This window comes from Pleurodeles waltl, chromosome 4_2 (assembly GCF_031143425.1).
Source record: "Pleurodeles waltl isolate 20211129_DDA chromosome 4_2, aPleWal1.hap1.20221129, whole genome shotgun sequence".
Classification (NCBI taxonomy): Eukaryota; Metazoa; Chordata; class Amphibia; order Caudata; family Salamandridae; genus Pleurodeles; species Pleurodeles waltl.
The window spans coordinates 456,581,191-456,602,739 of record NC_090443.1 but is presented as its reverse complement, the minus strand read 5'-3'; positions in this window follow the sequence as shown (position 1 = coordinate 456,602,739).

Genomic DNA, 21,549 nt, shown 5'->3' with positions numbered 1-21,549 from the left:
CCCCTTGCCCAATGGCCATGCCCAGGGAATTGTGTCCCCTGGGCATGGTCATTGGGCATAGTGGCATGTAGGGGGGCACAAATAAGGCCCCCCTATGCCACAAAAAAAATACAAAAAAAAAAAATATTATACTTACCTGAACTTACCTGTATTTCACTGGGATGGGTCCCTCCATCCTTGGGTGTCCTCCTGGGGTGGGCAGGGGTGGCAGGGGGGGTCCCTGGGGGCAGGGGAGGGCACCTGTGGGCTCATTCTGAGCCCACAGGTCCCTTAACGCCTACCCTGACCCAGGCGTTAAATTCAGGCGCAAATGCGGGTTTTTTTGACCCGCCACCTCCCGGGCGTGATTTTTGCCCGGGAGTATAAATACGACGCATTTGCGTCGCCGTCATTTTTTTAGACGGGAACGCCTTCCTTGCATCTCATTAACGCAAGGAAGGCGTTCACGCTAAAAAATGACGCTCTTTCTTCATACTTTGGCGCTAGACGCGTCTAACGCCAAAGTATAAATATGGCGTCAGTTTTGCGCCGAATTTGCGTCGAAAAAAACGACGCAAATTCGGCGCAAACGGAGTATAAATACGGGCCGCAATGTTTGAAAAGCCATTGCAAGGTTCTTGCTTGGAATTGGTAACATTTTCAATTCAGGAAATTCTCAAGCGGAGAGAGAAGGGTTAATAGCAGATGTCTCACTAACGCCCCCTCAAGTGCCTCGGGTTTGACTTCATTTTTAAAAGGACAATGGATGGGTCAGTAGCAACGATCTTGGAGAAGATGAGACTGCCAACGAGGTCATAAAACCATAGAGGGAAGAGATGATAAAGACGTCATGGATTATCCTGTTATATCATACTGCAGTTTGGATGGTACTGTAGTCATCGGGCGGTGTCTTTAGAGGCCTCGGGTTAGGGCATTGCCATTATCCTATTGGAGGAGGCCATTTCACTACCACCCCATGCCTTCGCTGTGAGCGCCACGGCTTAGCCGCAATCTTACCAAGAGATTGCGGTACTGTATTTTAGATGGGGCTTTGCTTGGACAGATGGCACACTCCGTCTTCGCCATGGGAGCAAAGGAGCAGGCACCGCCAGGCCGCCAATCTGAAATTCCAAGGCGACACGTTGATAGCAAATGAAGTGATAACATTTTATTGGAACAAGCAGCAGGCTGGAATGATATTCCGAGGCCCAGATGAATGCAGAATACAGAGCAAAAGATCTGAGGTTGGGGGAGGGAGGAAGAAGCAGAAATTGCTGCATATGAGCCATTAATCCACTATGCAGGCTGGGTGTAAATGCAGCCGCTGCTCCGGTTATTACCTGGGAAAAGTGTGCAAGCGAGCACTCAGCCAGAGGGAAAAATTATTGACGCCATGGTTCCGTTACGAGGGGCCGGTAATATTTTTTTATTCTTGATTTACAGAGGGAGGATGAGCTGAGAGAGAAGAGCAGCAAGTTTATAACCACTGCAGGATGGTATTTTTAGCAACTCGCTTTCACAGATTTACAGTGTCCAACCTAGACTATCTAAAGCCCCCCCTCTAAAACTTTGGAACTTATTTGTGGCCCAGCAAAACTTTCTGCAGATTATATTCTTCAACTCACAACCCCTAACACTATTGCCTTCATTACAAGGTAGATGGAATAAGGTGAGGTATTTATCCGGGTCGTCAATACCATTGCCTAGAGTTGAGGTATGTTCGGCATGTGGTAAATAATACCACCTATTCACGCGTGCTATTTAGCAATAACGTGTAGAACCAAATTCCTTATCTTTTGTCTTTTTTATTTACAGACAATATCGTTCGACAGGTTGTGATGATTATTACTCAGCTCGTAAATCCGACCTCTATGCAAATACGCGTTCGGTTGTACCTGGATTACATTTCATCCTTTCTCGGGTGACCAGATGTCCTGGATTTCCCCGGACAGTCCCTTTTTTCAGAGAACTGTCCCGATTTCCCGACGCTTTTGTTCATTTTAAACGAATGTTCCAGTTTTGGGGGCAAAGGTCAGATTAATCTGTGAACGCTGTGTTCATTTTAGATAAATGTCCCATTGGGACAAAGGTCAGGTCTACCTGCGAGGCAGAAGTGAAAGGCTCTCCTTTTACATGCAGCTCTTAAATCTTAAATAACTGACAAAGTAATTTATTGGTTTATGCCTGTCTGCTGCTGCCTGATTCTGTGTGTGTGTGTGTGTGCGTGTGTACACATATACACACACACATTTATAGGACAGGTCAGATATAAAAGTGAGAGTAAGGGCTTTAGTTCTACTTTTATGTCTGACCTGTCCCGGTTTTTCCTTTTCAAAAGCTGGTCACCCTAAAAGGGACCTAAGTGTTGTTGGATATAGCAGGGGCAGCTTTTGGAATGGGCAAACTGGGCACAGGCCAGGGTGCATCGTTTTTAAAGGGGCGCAGTGACCTTGCCTGCTTTTGATCCCTGATTGTATTTTAATGTCGCTGGCACCTCGCTGCATAAGCTATCTAGACCCCGTCCCTCCCCCTTCCGTGTCTCCTACACCCCTACCAGGGCATCTCAATACTAAGCACCCACTGAAACAGCGCCAATAAATAGTAAGTGGCCCGAAGCTCACTACCTCACTCAAGCTCCCTGCCATTGGTTTTACGCATCCTTTAAAACTAAAAGCGTGCGCCGTACACAGGGTTCAGTGAGCATCAGGTATTACACAGCTAAGACAGTCATCACTTACGTGCTCTCCTCTGCTTTTCTATACTTCTCTAGTATGGTAAGATTTTGGAACCTGTGCTCTACACCCTTGAAGGAGAAAATATAATCCTCTCAACCAAGGAATTAAAATGTCGAGGACTACTATTTACATTCATGAAACAAACAAATTGCAACATGTAGTCAAAAGTTTAAATAGTTAGGGGTGGGGGGGGGGAGAGGATGAATCCCAACTATTCGGTATGCATGTTATCGCTCCCAGAAGGATAGAGAGATGAGTTAGCAATGCTGGGAATTTAAGCTGTGGTTCTCAACCTACTGTGCTATCTGACAAACCTTTCGCAAGTGCTTACTTAGGCTTTTAAACGTGGATGCATCCCTTCACATTAACCAAAGAGAGAAGATTCTGTTCCATATAAGGCTTTTCTAATCCATTTCATGGAGGTTATGAACATTGTGTAAAATGTGTAGGGCTGGTTGACTAATAGATTAATAAAAAATGATCTGATTGAATACACAGAAATGTAAAAAGAGGTACGAATTGATTTTGAGAATAATTGACGAGGGCTCGTGTCGACAGCAACAGATGCTTAAATGTGCACCTTTCCCCTTATATTGCATTCTCAGAATCTACTTGAAGGTACTGGTTGTGAAAACAATAAGTGAAGAAAGATGCTGTATACATTTTTATAAGGAGGGTAAGTACCAATAACCATGAGGAGTGTAAAGTCTTCCGTAGAACAACATATAAGTAGTGAAATAGTTCCAAAGTCTCGTTCAAAACCACCAAATGTCTTGGAGCATAATTTGACAATTATGCTGTAAAAGTCACTATCTGGTACTTTTTTCGGGTAGGTTTATCAGCTAGTTTTGCTTATAAGCAGGCCTGGGGCAGGCACTGAAGATAGTGTGCACTGCGATGGTGGCTCAGTGCTGCATGTGGGCAGCATCAGTGATGAAAGTGGGCCACGACCTCCTTGGAAAAAAAGTTGGGCAATTTCACTCATTTATTTGTTGTTCGTTGATCTTCACACATTAAACACTGACCTGTGTTATATATTTTATTCATGAAAGGGTAAAGGAAAAACCTTGGGGAGAGAGGAGAGATGAGGAAGAGCAAGAAGGGGGCCAAATTTGAATTTTTCTCAGGGCAAAGGCCAGCCCTGCCCATACAGTTCCAGTCCTGAGATTTCTCTTTATTACAAATCAAGGCCCTAATTATGACATTGTCGGTAAGTCCCTCTTACTGCATGCCGACTGCCACCAACATACCGCGGCGGTATACAGCTACCCATATTATGACCCACACATAGAAATCCGTCACTATACAGACACACACACAAGTCCGCCAGCCCAAAGGTCAGTGATAAAATGGCAGTACCCAAACCCACACCGTTACACCAACAGAATTACGCTCTCAGCATTATGACCCATGAATCACTGAGGCGGACATTCAACCGCGGTAAACCATTGGTGGTACATACCGCCGAGTTCAAAATACACACACACACATACAAAACAACACCACATTGGACAATTCAAAGTACACACACCTGACACTCATACACACACCACACCCACACCACCATAAAACACACACACACACACACCACCCACATCCCTTTACGACTGCAAAATAATTTACAACTGAGAGAGAGACACCAAGAGCACCACAGAACCAGAGCCACAGAACACCATCACCCATACACCATCCACCCATCTCACAGCACACACCCCAAAACATCACCGCACACACCCTCACACACACCACTCACATTTCACCCATGGCACCACAAAGACACCCCAGGTTCTCTGAGGAGGAGCTAAGGGTCATGGTGGAGGAAATCATCCAGGTAGAGCCACAGCTATTCGGATCACAGGTGCAGCAGACATCCATTGCTAGGAAGATGGAGCTATGGTGGAGGATTGTGGACAGGGTCAACGCCATGGTACAGCACCCAAGAACAAGGGATGACATCAGGAACAGGTGGAACGACCTGGAGGAAGGTGCGTTCCATGGTTGCAAGACACCAGATAGCTGTACAGAGGACTGGCAGTGGACCCCCACCTCCTCCCCCCCAACTAACAACATGGGAGGAGCAAGTCTTGACAATACCGCCTCCTGTGGGCCTGGCAGGAGTAGCAGGAGGACTGGACTCTGGTAAGTCAAATCTTTACTACTTTCACCCCCCCACCTGCATGCCATCACAAACCCCCTCCTCTACCCTCAACACCATAACTCCACCACCTCACAAACACCCCACCATCACAACCCAATCATCCCAATGCCAAGCCCTGTATGCCCCACCAATGCATGGACACCCATCACAGACCTGCATGGACAACCATCACCACTGCATGCACAGTAGAGACAATCACCTAGCCCACCAAATAACAACTCTCACTGAGGACAATCTGCCATGGCAATATCAACCATAGAGGGCAACATACCCATGCACAAGATGACACATTCAGAAACTATAACACTGCATTTACATCCCCACACAACGTCACCAGAGAGGAGGTGCCAGCAACATCCAGTCCACCCACAGAAGAGGCCCACAGTGATGACAGCAGCTCTGCACGCCTGGATCAGGATGACCAACCTGGCCCATCATGGACCTCAGGACAGTCGGTTACCCAGCCACAGTCCCATACCACCACAGAGTCTCCCCCCTCAAGAAACACCAACACAGCACCCACCCAGAGGACCCATTCCTCTGCCCCCAGGACACGTCAATCAATAGTGTGTCCACCACTACAGGGACCCCAGGCAACCTAGCAAACACAGGACGATCAGGGACCTGGGGTCAGTGGCAGTGGGAACACGGTTCAGGGGACAGAGGCACAGGACAACAGGGAAGCTGGGAGGACTGCTGTACGACAGGGGGAGGACAGGCCCAGGGAACCGACCCTCAACGAGGCACTCACCAACATCCTGGGAGCATACAACCATTCCCAGGGGACAATGGGCCAGATACAGGCCAAGTTGCAGGAGACCCAGCCGCTGCAGGATGGACAATACCTGGGGATCAGGGAGGACCTGAGGACATCTACACCACCCTGGTCACCATTGCAGGGGTGCTGGCTGACCTGGCCAACACCATGAGGGAGGCAGTGGCACACCAGCGGGCCTCTGATACTAGCCACACCGATGAACAGACCTCTACCTCCGCCAATGCTAGTGGACAGGAGGCCCCGCCACAGGAACAACAGGCCACCATCACCCCACCCCCTGCAGAAGGAGAACCACCATGCACACGGTCTCTACGATCCAGGCAGAAGCCAGAGAACATTGCCAAGACCCCTGCCAGGAAATAAAACTCTCCTTATTGTCACCCTTCTGTCCCACTCTGTCACCCTGTCCACCTTGAACTGTCATTGCTCCCCTTCCTATGCCCCCTTGGAAAATGCTCCTGTGACACAAATAGACTGAACTCTATCCTGGACTTTCCTTCATCATCACCCCAGCCCATTGCACATCCCTATTTACTTCTCAGCACTGAAATAAACACCCTCCTCAAAATACAAGTATGGTGTTTGTAAAAAAAAAAAGGATGTATTTGTTTAACAATCTGTAGACATTGCAATTAGACTGTACAGTTATGTATACATAGGTATGAACTGTAATGTGCTGCAGTCAATACACCAGGAGCCAGAGTAGGGCAAAAAGATCTGTGAATAGACGTGTCAAAGGGTACAGTAAGTGAACATAGTAGTGGGAACAGCAGCCTGCCTAGAGAAAAATAACTACACAAAACTGCAGTGGAAGGTGAAGTTACAGTGTCTTACCTGTGTGTCACTGGAAGTACTGTCGTATGATAGCTGTTCTGTTGTCCACATCCTCATCCTCTGCCTCCTCTTCGCCACTGTCCACAGGCTCCACAGCTGCCACACGCCCATCTCCAGCCCCATCCTCCTGCAGAAAAGGCACCTTGCGTCTCAAGGCTAGTTGTGCAACATGCAACATGCCATGATGATCTGGCACACCTTCTTGGGGGAGTAGCACAGGGATCCACCTGTCAGATGGAGGCACCTGAAGCTGGCCATCAGGAGGCCAAAGGTGAGCTCAATAATTCTTCTTGTACGCCCAGGTGCCTCATTGTAACGTTACTCTGGCCTTGTCCTAGCATTCCTCACTGGGGTAAGTAGCCATGAGAGATTGGGGTAACCAGAGTCACCTGCAAATATCGTGGGATTCCTGTTAGCCACACACTCACCCTTATGGCCAACCCCACAGCTATATACCATCTGACACTCGGTGGGGACCATGGGCTCACCTATTAGCCACACCTGGTGCCTCTGGAGTTGAGCCATCACATATGGGATGCTGCTATTCCTCAGGATAAAGGCATCATGCACAGACCCAGGATACTTTGCATTCACATGGAGGTGTACTGGTCCGCAAGGCACGCTATCTGCACATTCATAGAATGAAAGCTCTTTCGATTTCTGAACACCTGTTCAATTCTCAAGGGCGTGGGGGGGACAAACGCAATATGTGTACCATCAATTGCCCCAATGATGTTGGGGATATGTCTCGTTGCATAGAAGTCAGCCTTCACTGTGGCCAAATCCTCCAACTGGGTAGAAAACGTTGTAGCTGCGCATGTGTTTTATCAAGACAGACAACACTCTGGTCAGCACGTTTGAGAACATTGGCTGTGACATCCCTGCTTCCATGGCCACTGTCGCTTGGAAAGAGCCACTTGCCAAGATATGTAGCACTGATAGGACTTGCACAAGAGGGGTTATCCCAGTGGGCTGACGGATAGCTGAGATGAAGTCTGGCTCCAATTGGTCACACAGCTCTGGGATTGTGGCCCTATCAAGTCTGTGGATGAGGATAATGTGCCTGTCCTCCATTGTTGCCAAGTCTACCAGGGGCCTGTACACGGGGGGATGTCTCCATCCCCTAATCATCCTCAGCGGTTGTAATCTAGAGGGCAAAAGGGTGAGCAGCTGGTCAGTTTCAAACATATCCTCAGAGTAAAATGCATTGTATGTTGTCACATAAACAGTATGTTTACGTGTAGTCACTAAATGTGCTTATGTCTGCTGTGACGCAGTTATGTGCCATGGCCTGCCCCCCCCCCCGAAATGGCAGACACCTGTCCTGTGTGGAGGGACAGGTGGAAATGAGATAATTCTGCTGACGTTGTGGGCCATTGCGGCAGGTGGTCGAGAACTGCCGTGCAACTCCTTATTGGTTAACAATGGGCCCTATGGGATCCAGTAGCCAATGGTGATGTACGCCGGCGGTGACGGTACACACCGCCGCGGACGTGACTGCCATTTTCTATCTGTTCACTCTCTTGCTACCTGACCTTCAACAGGAGAGGATCTACACTGCAAGTGCTGCGGTGACCTGTGTCTGGAAGCTACCATGGCTCGAGTCTCTGGGGAAAGGGCCTCAGCCTTCACTTCGGAGGAGTTGGAGAGACTGGTGGTTGGGGTCCTACGCCAGTACCGATTTCTTTATGGGCCTCCAGACCAACAGGTGAGTACACTGTGTGCACGATGCATGGGGCATGAATGTATGGACTGCTGTGTGTGAAGGCCTTGTGTAAGGAGGGGGCTAGTTGAGGGGTCCTGGGCAGAGTGCTGCATGTATGGTGGGCAATGTATGTGCGTAAGGGGATAGGAGGGATATGGTGGGCCATGGGTTTAACAGGCCGGACAGTTTGACTGATACCTTTTTTCTATGTTTATTTGTCTGCAGGTCAGCGCCCATCAGAAAAAAGGGTATATGGCGTGCCATCGTCAAGGATGTGCGGACCCTGGGGGTCTACAACAGGCGGAGCACCCACAGTCACAAACGGTGGGAGGACCTGAGAAGCTGGGCAAGGAAGACGGCAGAGGCCCAGCTGGGGATGGCTTCCCAACGAGGAAGGGGTGCCCATCGAACCCTGACTCCCCTGATGTTTCTCATACTGGCGGTGGCCTATCCGGAGTTGGATGGGCATTTGAGGGCATCACAGCAGCCACAAGGGGGTGAGTACAGTTTCCAATTCTGCAAATTGCGTTGGTGGGGTGTAATCTTGGTGGGGAATGTGGGCCTTTGGGTGCCCCTAGGCCAGGTTGAACATTGCAGGGTAGGTTCCATGTTGGGCAGGGTCTGTTGCACTCCACCCCCAAACATGCTAGTGGGCATCTACTACTGGGCAGGGTTCTGTGGGTGTCAGGTATGCTGCTATTGGCGTTAGGCATTATTCTCCATGGCCTGGTGACTAGCATTGTGACTGGTAGTGCATCGCCTAGTGCATAGGGCTGTCCCCTGTGTGTTGTGTACGCCAGCGGTGGTGTTGTCACTGGCATTGACCAAGTGTATCCTCTGTCTCTTCACCACGCTTTTTGTTTTATCATCCTGTCCATATGTGCATTAGCATCATCTGGCGGAGGTGCAGAGGCACCGGAGACTGAGGGAGCTGCTCCCACATGGCCCTAGAGGCCGAATCCACTGACCATGAGGGCACACGTGGGATGGAGGGTGAGGGGAGCACCACAACGGGGTCTGGAGGGGACAGTTCGGACAGGGATACCTCCTCCGATGGAAGCTCCCTGGTTGTGGTGGACACCTCTGTGGCCACCCCAACTACAGGTACAGCCGCCACCCCCATACCAGCACCTCCCTCCCAGCAGCCCCTCAGCCTGTTTCCCGTGCCCGCTTACCCAGGAGGATGGGCATCTCCTTTGTCCCAGGCACCTCAGGCACTGCCCAGTCAGCCCTGCTGCCCTGAGTGAGGAGTCTATTGACCTCCTGCGATCCATCTCTGTTGGGCAGTCAACCATAGTGAATGCCATCCAGGGGCTGGCAGGGCATTTGCAACAAACAAATGGATTCCTGGAGGGCATTCACTCTGGCATGACGTCCCAACAGAGAACATTCCAGACTCTGGCCTCCTCCCTGACGGCGGCCATAGTCCCTGTCTCTAGCCTCCCCCCTCCAACTTCCTCTACCCAGTCCCATTCCTCTCGACCCCAGCCTATCCCAAGCACACCATTAGACCATCATGCACCCAAGACAACACACAGGAGTGGCTCAGCCAAACACAAGCACCACACATCATCACACAGACACTCACAAACTCTATCCATAATCAGACATACCAACATCCACTGCCTCCACTGTGTCCCCCTCCTCCTTGTCGTCCACCTCCCTCCCAGTTGCATCTCCACTCACTCCTGCATGCACTACATCCTCATCCACTAGCTCCATCACCATCACTCCTATCACTACACACCCCTCACTGGCAGTCACCACCCCCACATCCATGCACATGTCCCCTGTGTCCTCTCCCACTGTGTCTGTGCCCCCTCCTCCAAAAGTACACAAACGCAGGCACTCAGACACCCAACCGTCATCCACCTCACAACAGCATCCAAACCATGCACCTGCACCCAAACACAGCAGGCACCTCCAACCACCACTTCCTCTTCCTCCACTCCCAAACCTTCACCCTCTTCCCACACAAGCGTCCCTAAAAAGCTTTTCCTCTCCACCCTTGACCTCTTCCCTGCCCCTACCCTCTGTCCTTCACTTCGGGCCAGGGTGGGCAGAACCCAGGCCAGCACCTCAGCCATCCAGTCCACGGCCACTGTAGTTTCGGCAGCTACTGTAGGAGTGAGAGGCTCCAAGGAGACACCCATCAGACCTGCCAGTGTGCCTGCACCAGCTGGCAAGGGCAAGAAGGGACCACTAGCTACCAAAGGGCAAGGAGGCACCACCAGCTGGCAAGGGCAAGAAGGGACCACCAGCTGCCAAGGGCAAAGACAAAGGTCCGGCCACTGCAGGCAAGATGGATAGGGGGCCTGGTGCTGGAGCTGAATCTGAGCACACAACACCAACTATGGCACTTCAGCCATCTGAGGCTGCAGGGGAAGGGCTGGAGCCTCCCCCCACCACTGCCAGGGCCATCACCTGCAGCGCCACCTGCAGCGCCACCTGCACCACTGTCAGCACCACAACTAGCAGAAGCAGCCCCAGTGGGCAGCCATCTGAGGCTGCAGGGGAAGGGCTGGAGCCTCCCCCCACCACTACCAGCACCGCCACCTGCACCACTGTCAGTACCACTGCCAGCAGCAGCAGCCCCAGTGGGCAGCCATCTGAGGCTGCAGGGGATGGGCTGGAGCCTCCCCCACCGCTGCCAGCACCAGCACCACCACCAGCACTACCACCACTGTGCAGCCGTCGCCGCCAGCGGATGGACTGTAGTTCTGCCTACATGGAGTGTCATGCATCCCGCCCACTGCAAATCTCGTGGGTCTAACACCCAGGTGAGGGACTGTGACCTTGCACTTCTGAAGTGCTGCATCACTGGGCACAAAGCCCCCTCCAGAACCAGTGGAAGAAGGCATCCACTTACCCCCTCCTTGCCAGGATGAAGCACACTGGGCACAAAGTCCCCTCCAGAACCAGTGGAAGAAGGCATCCACTCACTCCCTCCTTGCCAGGATGAAGCACACTGGGCACAAGCCCCCCTCCAGAACCAGTAGAAGAAGCTATCCGCTAGAGAGACTGTGGCTTTACACTCCCCAGGACCAAGCAGGGTGCAAACCACGCACTTGAGAGACTGTGGCTTTGCACTCCCCAGGACCAAGCAGTAGGCAAACCACCCACTTGAGAGACTGTGGCTTTGCTCTCCCCAGAACCAAGCAGTAGGCAAAGCACCCACTTGAGAGACTGGCTTTGCACTCCTCAAGACCAAGCAGTGGGCATGTCGCCCCCTCCAGGAGCAGTGGTGTTGTACCATCTTCCAGCTGAGGTGCCCCCCTTCCCCTTTCCCTTCCCCCTGGGGTGCCTGTGTATTTTCGACCTGATGCCCCAGCAGTGTTCTCTCCGTATTGAGGCAGGAGTCAAGTGGGGGCTTGGCCTATGTGATATGGCCCTGTGGCCCACAGACATTATGGACTGGGCAGTGTCCCTCCATTTGTATTTCTGTATGTGCTGTGTTTATTTTTGCAGACGTATACCTGGTATTTTATCTGATTACAATCACGTAATTCACTTCCTTTTGTCCTTGCATTATTCCTGAGGGGTACAGGGTGTATATGTAATGTTACTGCATCTGTTTGTTTGTATGGTGTTGGGGGTGGGGGTGTTGCGTGTTGCATGTTAGTGTCACTCTCTTTTTCCTCCTCCCTCCACTGTGTGCTAGGGGCGGTACTCACCGTGGTCATCTTCGCCGGCATTGGTATTCCTGGTGTAGGAGGAGGTCGACCAGCATGGGTAACACCTGTAGTTCGGGCTCCATGGCGTCGTGGATGTTCCCTAGTTGTCTGGAGGTGAGTCACCTTCTGTGTACTGTTTCTGCCGTGCTTTTGATGCCGTTGGTACTGCCCTGGAAAAGGTGTCGGATAGGCCTGTTGTAATAGGGTGGGTGGTACATTGTCTTCCGCCTGGCTGTTGGCGGTTACCGCCCCGGTGCTTGTTGCTACCGCCGTGGCGGTTGGTGAGTTAAAGTGGCTGTCTGTGTTGGCAGTTTCCGCCGTGCTCATGATTCCATTTTTTTTACCGCCGGCCTGTTGGCAGTATAACCGCTGCTTTATCACCAACCGCCAGGGTTGTAATGAAGGCCCAAGTTTTTTTATATGTTTGTTATTTCCAGTTTAGAGAAATTTAAGAGCATGTAATCGTCAAACTGCAAAAGAGTATTTTTGTCCAATTAGACCTCTAGCAAATGACTCCATAAACAATATCCAACACTGCCTTTCTAGAAAAAAAAATGGTATATTTTATCTTCAGAAATAGATTTTAAAACATCCTTTTGGGCAGATTTCATAAAAATTCCAAACTATTTTAAACTTTTTTCTTTGTGAGGGCGAATTCCTTGGGAGTTGCTCCAAAATTCAGCATTATCATAACTTCGAAGAGAGGTGACTCATAGTCCCTCGTTGGCAGTTGCATCCTTCGATATATCTCATTGCTACTGCCTTCTGGTCCTGCCTGGACCCAGGAAATTAGAGAACCCGGATGTCCCCTGTTGGCCCTACCTCCAACACCAGTCCAATGAAAAACTGACAAATACAGACTGGAATTTGAGAGTGGATAAGTTTATTACAGAATTGAACATAGAACTCCAAAATAACACTGGACAGGTTCAAATGTAAAAGGTCTATATATATATATATATGTATATATATATATATATATATATATATATATTTTTTTTTTAATTCATAACAAAAACAAAACAAATCAGAGCAAAGGATACACAAATGAATCTGATGAATCAGGCAAAGAAAATTTCAGTCAGGCAATAAATCATACTGAGCAATATGTGTATGGTTCCAACCCTCAACACCAGGGACCTCCCGCCTTCTTAAACACAGGTGAAACTGTACCTCAACTGAATCTGTGGGGGTGCATTCCCCTACACCTCACCATCCCTTGTTCTCATGGTCAGGGTTCTACCCCCCCAAACACCAAGCAGCCATGGGACTGTGATGGGATGGCCAGGAGCAGGAGCCCCGTGCCCATCCCAGCCATTTGGGAACCCTAGCCCCCAAGCTGGTGTGTACATCCGCAGGTTGGTTCAGGATTGCAGGACCCTATCCTTGGTGTTATCCAGGGGACCCTGCTTTGGGGACCCTAAGCTGCATATTGGTGAATTTAGGGCCATATTTATACTCCGTTTGCGCCGAAATTGCGTCGTTTTTTTTGACGCAATTTCGACGCAAAACTAACGCCAACTAACGCCATATTTATACTATGGCGTTAGAGGCGAATAGCGCCAAAGTTCCCGGAATGTGCGTCATTTTTTAGCGTGAACCCCTTCCTTGCGTTAATGATATGCAAGGGAGGCGTTCCCGTCTAAAAAATGACTCCCAGGACTTTACGTGGTATTTATACTCCCGGGCAAAAGAGACGCCCGGGAGTTGGCGTGGCTAAAAACGGCGCATTTGCGCCACTTTTTAACGCCTGCTCAGGGCAGGCGTTAAGGGGCCTGTGGGCTCAAAATGAGCCCACAGGTGCCCTCCCATGCCCCCAGGGACCCCCCCTGCCACCCTTGCCCACCCCAGGAGGACCCCCAAGGATGGAGGGACCCACCCCAGGGACATTCAGGTAAGTTCAGGTAAGTATAATTTTTTATTTTTTATATTTTTTTTTGGTGGCATAGGGGGGCCTTATTTGTGCCCCCCTACATGCCACTATGCCCAATGACCATGCCCAGGGGACAGAAGTCCCCTGGGCATGGCCATTGGGCAAGGGGGCATGACTCCTATCTTTACAATGATAGGAGTCATGTTGATGGGGGATGGGCGTCGTTAAAAAATGGCGCAAGTCGGGTTAAGACGATTTTTTCGACGTAACCTGACTTGCCCCATTTTAAGACGCCCATGCGCCATTTTCCCCCTACGCCGGCGCTGTCTGGTCTACGTGGTTTTTTCCCACGCAAACCAGGCAGCGCCGGTCTGATTGCGCCGTCTAACGCCATTCCATAAATACGGCGCCCGCTTGGCGCTTCAGAATGGCGTTAGACGGCGCAAAACCTTTTGACGCTAAACTGCGTTAGCGCAGTTTAGCGTCGAAAAGTATAAATATGGGCCTTAGTATCTCTGATCCCACCATAAGGGTGCCCAGGGGCCAAGGGGTCCTTTGCCCTCCCCACCCCCCAAACATACTCTGTGCAAAATACCACATAACTGCAATAATACGGTCTGTCTCAGCATAGGATAAGTGCATCCCATCTTTATGGAACATGTCCTTGCCCCTTAATAGTCTGTGTGGGATATTCCATAGGCACCCTGGTCCAGGGCACAGCCTTGCCAGTTCCGAGTTCAGACATCACACTCACACATACATTATCCTAGACCTTCTGTCATTTCCACAGCAGCGGGGTGGTACCATGTGAGACCATGCAATGGCTGCCTCTGGAAAGTCCTTTAACAGTTCTTTTAAAATTGCCTCACTGAGGGCCTTGGGTCCCCTTGTGCACCAAGTCATTGCATCCTGTATGTATAAGGATGAGGTCAGGGAACTGGAGTCCCTCGCACCCTTTTGACATCTTGACCAGCTGCTGTAGTTGTGTGACATGCAGGCCACCAATCTAACACCACCAGAAGGACACGTCATGTAGGGGTGCCGGCTTGGGATTACTGAGCAGTTGCACCCTGTAGGCCTCCCGCACGACAAAGGAGTGACGAAGCACCCACACTACGCGAGACGGCATAGTACTGAAACAAAAAAGAAACCAGTGTAAGTACTCTATCAACAAACGAAACTCAGTCATTGCAAATCAGGACTAATGTAATGTTTGTAAAACATTGATGACCACCAGTCTATTGTTTTCACCGCCTCAGGTGACGTCCCTGCGCCTACAGCTACCGTGGCTGCCCCTATTTGAAATGAATGTGAAGAATAACCAGCTGGGTCTACTCCAGCTGCCTTGCTGGTTGTGGCCAGGACTGCTGAAAACATGTTAATGCGATAAGCAATCCTTGCCCGCATAAGGGAATAATGACCGGGCACCCTAAGGAACAATGCCGGGGGACCCGTAGCTGGCTGGACCGCTAAAAACTGGTAACGCGACAAGCAATCCCTGCCAGTATGAAGGAATAATGCCGGGGCACCCGTAGGAACAATGCCGGGACACCCGTAGCTGGAATGACCGCTAAGTAAGCCCCCAAGCGGCCCACAGGGCATAAGGAGGAACCGGGCATAGCCCTAATTTTGATTGCTGCCGCTTTCCCTTCTTGATCAGTTTTGGACTTTTGTAACCAAATTATTAACCAATCAGGCCCAAACCGGATGTCCCCCTACTGCAATCCCCTGATAAAATCCATCCTAGATGATCCTACTAATTCACCCACATGAAAGGCTCTATTAAAGGCTACAGTAAACGCTTATGCAAATAGCGTAGCCTTGCATGTGAAAGCGCAGACCCTATTGAGGTTAGACAGGAGGAGACTTGGGCCCATATTTATGGGAAAATGACGGAGCACGACGCAGTGCCAAAATTGGCAGCGCTGTGCTCTGTCATTTTTACAATGAAAGGATGTAAAAAAAAGTATTCCTCCTCGTTCTGCCCTGCTAAGGCCACCCCTGGGGTGGCGTTAGATTTTGGAGCTGCGTCAGGTTTACGAAATCTTGTAAATCTGAAGAGCATCAAAATGCAATAGGTGTTGCTGTGGCACACCCAGAGCAACATCCATTGCAACTCTGTCATCTTCTCTGTTACCCGAGGGTGGTACTCTCGGAACTCCTGCATCATAGAGTGAGATAAGTCATCAGCAGCATTATTATGAACTCCAGGAACATGCCTGGTACGAAATGTAATGTTAAGCTCTAAACACAACAGGACCAAGTGTTTCAGCAATCTTAAAACAAACCTACGTGAGGCTCCCTGCCTGTTGATGGCTACAACTACTGCCATATTATCAGACCAGAAGATTACAGATATGTCCTTGAACCCCATCGCCCATACAGTCACTGCAACCACAATGGGGAATAATTCAAGGAAAGCCACATTTTTTGTGATGCTACTGTCATGCTAATCCACCAGCCAATCCCCTCTGCACCATTCAGAGACGGATATTGCTCTAAACCTCGCACTGTCTGCATCATCAGTAAAAAGATCCAAGGTAGGACAGGATACGGGGTGAGAAGGCCACAGGACTGCACCGTCAAAATGTTGCAGGAAGGAGGACCAGATCTGTAGGTCCTCCTTAACATTAGAAGAGAGCTGGGTGTGATGATGCTTTTCTTTAAGGCCTATCATTGCCCTAGCTATGGACCGTGAAAAAGGGTGAGCCATGGGGATAATCCTTAGATCAAAGTTTAGCTGACCCACCAGAACCTGAAGCTGATGCAAAGTGACTTTCTTATGCACTAACACTGTGTGAATTGATTGCCTAAATGCCAATATCTTCACTGACGGGAGGTGGCATCACCAGCACCTGTATCTATCTCTATGCCCAGGAATTTCAGGCAAGTTGAAGGGCCCACAGTTTTCTCCAGGGCTATGGGAACCCCCAATTGCTCGAACATGGCTGTCAATGCCCTCAATGCCCACAAACACCTCCCTGATTGGTGTTTGGGGGGCCCAACACTGTTTGGGGGGCCCAACACTAAGAAATCGTCAAGATAGAGAATACCTTCCTTTTGGCCCATGCTCACGGTGAAAATCCACTGTAACATAGAGCTAAACTGTTCAAAGTACGTGCAGGACACACTACATCCCATTTGCATGCATTTATCATAATAATAGGAGCCTGTAAATTGGAAGCCCAACACGTGGTAATAATCAGGGTTCACTGGGAGTAACCGAAAGGCAGATTCTATGTCAGTCTTCACCAGGAGGGTCCTCTGGCTCAGATTACACAGCCTCATGAGTGCCTGATCTACTGTTGTGTAACAGACCGAACATAGCTGAGGATCAATCGCTTCATTCACCGAGGAACCCCTAGGAGCCAAAAGATTATGAATCAGCCTAAATTGCCCAGGTTCTTTCTTGGGAATCACTTCAAATGGGGAGCAAACAGACTTCCCCTACAAAGGTGTGGTGAAGGGTCTGGCTACTATGCCTAACAATCTTTCTTTCTCAATCTTCTTAGCTACTACCTCCTGATGTGTGTGGGCTGACAACAAGTTACTGCAATGCGGAATGGGGGCTACACTGATGGCAGGGATCCTGAAACTAGAAGAGAAACGTATGTACACTAACTTTCCTGTGTCTTTGTTAGGATATGAATGCAACCACGGGAGCAATCTTGAAATCTGTATTGGGGTGGGCAACACATGCTTAGCTTGAGGGCTTACTCCAGTCCTTGCCTTTCTCTTTGGCTTTTCAATTGCATTTAACCTCAGGGTAAGATTAGTGCCCACAAAAGGAGCAACTATGCTTGTACGTGAAGGACCCAGCTGGGCGGAAGCGCAGCTTTTTATTAACTGCCCAACAAGAGCCCTTCCTCTCCCCTGTATGTTGCTGGCGAAAAGTCTGCTTTACAGGTATCTTGTTAGTCACACACTCAGGCTACACATTTACTTCAGTCTGGTCCCAACCTATATCTAGATCCTCCACTTTTGCCCACCTGAAGTCGCGATCATAATCCAACCATGCGGTACCTCCATAAACGTGATGTGCTTTTAGTATCTTATTACAATAGAATATCATGGAAGTTGCCAATTCAGGTTTCTTCTCTAGCATCACAGGCATGTAAACATTAAAACAAAATAACCAATTTGTTATGTTTTCTTCAACCTGGGTTTTTTATCCTTTGATTAGGTGTCTTTATCTTTTTTTCCCTTCTGATCTGTTTCCCTACTCTTGGCCCTAATTAGTGGGAAAATATCGACAAATTCCCCCTTCCACATTTTTCCTTTCATGTCAGAAGGGACGTATGATGTAAGCTTCCCTGGCCAAGACAATAATGTATCCTGACCAGTGTCCACTGAACCACAAAGACCACCTGTCTTGCTCGCACTCTGGTCCGCGACTTTACCTGGTTCAAAATCCAAATGGGGGTGGGGGGGCCTCTTCCACCCAGTGACAGCATGTCACCTGATCTTTTGTTACAAGGACCTGCTGCCTCTGTGAAACGCCATGTACTGATGGCATCGATCTGCTGTCTAAGATCAGTAATGGCATTTCTTATGGCATCAGAAGGCACCCAGGGGCTGGTAGGTGGGACCGGGGTCGGGGTGGGGGTCATCCAGCTTGGAAAATAACTGAGCCACTGAAAGAAAAGCCTGAGCTGTGATGTTATGGGAACAGGTTGGTTGCCCCTGGGCGGAAGGCCACAGCTGAGCCGGGCTGATAGGAATCCTAGACGGAGCCTGAGGGGATTGGCGCCAGAAGAGCCACCAGGGAAGGAGATGCATTGTTCTGAAATTGGCCAGCAGTGCCCCCCAGGGAGCTGAAGACAAGGCTGATAGTGCCCGCCTGATGTCTTCTAAGATGGCGCAGAGCCCCTGTGTATCCGCTGAAGGTGGTCACTGCTCATCGAGCTGGTAACCCTACCGAGGGGGTTAACATTGGTTTGCATTGAAGGACCCCCTTGAACACCCATGCTAAGGGTGAGTGATTGACATATCGTAGTAGGCAGAGAGAGTCTTGGAGCTTCAGACGCGCCAGGGGGAGTGGGTTGCTGCATAGACTCAATAACCTTCTCTGCAGGAAGGGTATGGGGCAGCTTCCTAGTCCTACGTCTGCCTGGTGGGAAAGCAGCAAGGGGAGGCACATGAGACTGTCTAGGATGGTCACCTACAACCCTCCTTTCTTCTCTCTCAGACTCAGAGCTCTCAGAAGTTCCCTCACCCAATTTTGCTAAAACTAATTTCAACAATTGGGTCAAATTCAGGATCCATGCCTTTCTTCTTGCCTGCTCGGTTTTCCCTGAAGTCATGACCCAGCGAGGTGACTGTAATATCATGAATGAGCCTTGAATCAAAAAATAAACCCCTTACACATACAAAATAGGCATGCACTACTAGAAAATACCAAAGAAACGATCCCACCCCCAATGCCCACACTTACCCGCAATTCCTGGTCCACGTTCCTAGGCCCCGGCCAGAGCCAACGTTGATAGAAGTTGGTGAAAAAGGACCTGGGCAGCCTCACCAAAGCAAGGAAGGTGGGGCAGGGATAGCACTACCGGGACAAGTAGATGGGGAAGTACCAAGGCATCAACTAGAGAGAATTTAAAGTAAGGGAATGACTACAGACAAAACTGGGATAAACCAAGGCCAATGGTGTGTTCCGGTATAAGAAAGCCTGTACAGGGGTGAATGTGACCCTGGATCATGCTCCAAACTGGTTAGTTAGTGTGTCTCTGGGGTCCCCTACCGTATTAGGCAGCACAGATTTATCTAGTGCGAGCAGTGAAGGATTAAGGGAGAAAAACCCCAGGGGGCAGGAATGTCTATAGCCACACCTGAACTAAAAAGTACAACTACCAAGCCAGGAGCTCAGTCTTTGTCGAAACCCAGGATTGAACCAGGGGCCTTTAGCTCATCTGAGAGGAATATCTACAAACACACCTAGCCTAGAACCCTCACCTCCTAGGTATGAGGGTCTGTAACCATGATTCCTATGCTACGGGACCTTCTGATGAGTATGGGAATCAAACCTAATTCCACTAACACAGGCACAAAGGAGATGCATGGTGGAGTGGTGGAGGGGGAAAAAACTCCCAGGGCAGAGGCGGCATGGGTGCTGAAAGAGGGCAGCACAACAAGAGGGCTGCTCAGAGGAGACACAGGTGCCGAATGGAGAGGCTGCTCCCGGCGACATGGGTGCCCAAAGGAGAGGCTACTCAGAGTGACACAAGCACCTAGGACCGCTGCACAAACTAGGGCGTGAGCAGCCACTAGATGACTCCTCCAGAAAGATGAAGTAGATGCAGATGACAATAACATCTGCCTGCCAATGCTGCCCGAGCCACGAAAAAGGCCAAGGCCTGATCTGGGGGGTACCTAAATACCCCTTTGTGGATGCAGCGTCAGCGGGAGGAAGTGAGGAACCTCGCACACAACTCCTGACTTCCTTCCGCTCACTCGTCTCGTGAGGCGATAGGGCAGAAGGAACGTGGCCGCAAACACTAGAATGGTGCCCATGCCCAGGCCACGGAGGACCTGGCTCCTAAGGGCTGCACTACCCCAATTGGGGTGGTTCTCTGTCATACATTCTGCCGGATGCCTAATAAGTACAGTTAAGCTTTTACCCATATGCTGATCAATGCAGAGTATGGTGGTAGCTAGCCTCCCTGACTATATAGTTGGTTGTGAGGCAAAATCAGAAAACCTCTGCAGAGCGTGTAGGTTCAAGTGGGGCTTAAAGGTCAGTGCAAATATCATCTATTATCTTTCAAGTCCTTAGGTAAAGCTCAGTCCCTTTTCTGGAGTAAGGAACTCTTTTACCTTCTATGTCAGGTCCACAATGAGTAGTGCTACAACTGATCTACTCTGGGAAAAGCCATGATCTAAAGCAGACCTTACCTAGGAAGACAATGGACAATGAGTTATGAGAGGTTAGCATCCTTTTGGTTTTTCATTATGTCAAATGCCATCTTGGCATTACCAGAAAATTCCCAAACACATTTAAGGGGATATAATGCTCTGATGTGGATTTGTTCCACATTGGCTGGAGCAGCTCACCCTTTATTAGAAGTGGCTGTTCTACCTGGCAGTCACCAAAAGAACAAGAGGGCAGAGAGATCCCTGTAAATAATAGTTCACGTGCACTTCAAAAGTGTTCTTCTTGGTATCTGGCCGTGACCCTTTTCTTTCCCTTTGAAGGCAATGAAGCCTACGTCTTGCTTTCTACCAGGGACAGTAGCTCCTCGCTATGATTGGCAAGGGGGAAGTGCCCTGAAGCTGAGAATCCCAGGCCTATAGTTTTCACCTCTCAGCACAGCTGCTTGGCCTGCTGCCAGGGTTGTACTGGCCTTCAGGGTAATCAGGCAGTGCCCACACTGGTCTTACAGATTAGTGTGTGAGCCTGTTTTTTGGCATGATTGGCCGATTTTTACTGTTGATTTCCCTGATATTAACACTGACAGGAAACACAAAAGCATGCAGTCTCCCATACTCTTTTTCTTAAATATCTGGTTTGGTAATGGAGGCCTCTTTTATTTTGTGCCAAGGCTTATTTTTTGTCCGAGTCCGACCTTGCCCACTGCCCTTCACGTTTGATCTGTCCCATGCTGCACATCATCTAGAGGCCAATACTATTACCGTTCCTGAGTGCCAGAGAGGGCCAAGATGGGAACCACTCTCATCCTTGCCACTAGGAGATCAGGCCACCTGTCCAGAGAGCAAACCTAGACCATGGTGACTTCCAAACTGTTGCATTTAAATCATATTTCTCCTGCCCACACTCCAAAGTACCTACCTAATGTAGGTACCCATCGACCAT